The sequence below is a fragment of the Aptenodytes forsteri genome, unplaced genomic scaffold (assembly GCF_000699145.1).
Source record: "Aptenodytes forsteri isolate BGI_AS27 unplaced genomic scaffold, ASM69914v1 Scaffold129, whole genome shotgun sequence".
NCBI lineage: Eukaryota > Metazoa > Chordata > Aves > Sphenisciformes > Spheniscidae > Aptenodytes > Aptenodytes forsteri.
Window position 1 is genome coordinate 32,343 of NW_008795033.1, and position 1,325 is coordinate 33,667.

Sequence of the window (1,325 nt, forward strand, 5' to 3'; positions counted from 1 at the left end):
GTGCCTTTCTATCCCCCCGCCAGCACTGTTTGCCCAGCCCGATTAACGAGGCTAATAACGGTCATTAATCACAGGCCGCGTCAGGCAGCAGAACCTGGCCCCAACTGCCGGCCTGTGCTGAGGCAGCTCTGCCGGCAGCCCCACGGGAGGGAGGGAGGGAGGGAGGGAGGGAGGCTGCTCACCCCGCTCCGGCAGCCTGTGGAGAACCGCTCGTCCCCGCTGCCCGCTCCTGCCCGCATCCCGAATCCCACTGCCGGCTCATATCCACGTTCCACCGCCCGCTCCTGCCCACATCCCGCTCACATCCACGCCCTGCATCCCGCTTGCTTTGGCATCCGTGCCTGCCTCCTTGAGTCCATGTCCCCCATCCTGCCTGCCCACTCATGCCCACATCCCGCATCCCGCTCACATCCGTGTCCCGCAGCCGCTGGTCCTTGCACCTGCATCCCATGTCCCGCTTCCCGCTCACATCCGCATCCCGCATCCCCCTGCCCGCTCACATCCGCATCCCGCATCCCGCTGCTGCAGAGCAGAGGAGGACGGGGGGAGGACACCCCAGCCCGTGCACGGGGGCACACGCAACTCCGGGTCCCCGAGGGCCACCAGCTGCCCCCCAGCCCCACAGCCACTGCCGCCTCCCCCCCGGAGCCATGGGGCCGAGCCAGTGTCCCCAGGGCCACAGGGAGGGGACGCGCACGTCCCCGCTGCTCGGAACAGGGTCACCTCGTTTCGCAGTTGCCGTTTTGGCTTGGGTTTCTCCCACCCCAGGCACGGCGCAGGCCAAGTCCCCCCACCTTGTCCCCAGCCTCCTGCCCGCCTTCCCTGTGTCCCCATGCCACAGCAGGCACCGGGAGCACCCTCAGCACGGGGGACCCTCGTGTCCCCGAGCACCACGGGACTCCAGAGGCGTTTGACAGCCTCCAAACCTGGCTGCCCCCAGGCCACATCCGAGGGCAGAGATGACGGATGGAGGCGGATACAGGGATGGGGCACACGGAGACGGCAATGCCGAGGACGATCTACAGGACAGAGGCCAAAGCGATGGCCCTGGGGATGGTGAGGCCCCTCTCTCAGCATCCCTGTCCCCAAGCCCTGCTGGCACGGGGACCGCGGTACCCGGGGACATCCCAGGAAGAACCGTTTTGCTCCCAGCCGTGGCCCCACCGCGGGCACGTGTTCCCTGGGAGCAGCCGGCACCATGGCCATGGGATGCGATGCCAGGTGCCTGCTGTCAGAGGATGGGTCCTGGCCAAAGCTGGCAGGAGCTGGCATGGGGACGGCCAGGGTGTGCCGGTGGCACCCGCAGCCCTGAGTCAGCGCGGCTG

The 1,325-nt window shown here is 68.5% G+C and overlaps 1 protein-coding gene across 1 annotated transcript in view; it reads right to left on the reverse strand.

Moving 5' to 3' along the window:
• The window catches only part of DTX1 (deltex E3 ubiquitin ligase 1), an 11,684-nt gene that overhangs the window by 7,902 nt on the left and 2,457 nt on the right, over positions 1-1,325 (reverse strand). The gene's annotated exons all lie outside the window — the stretch shown is intronic.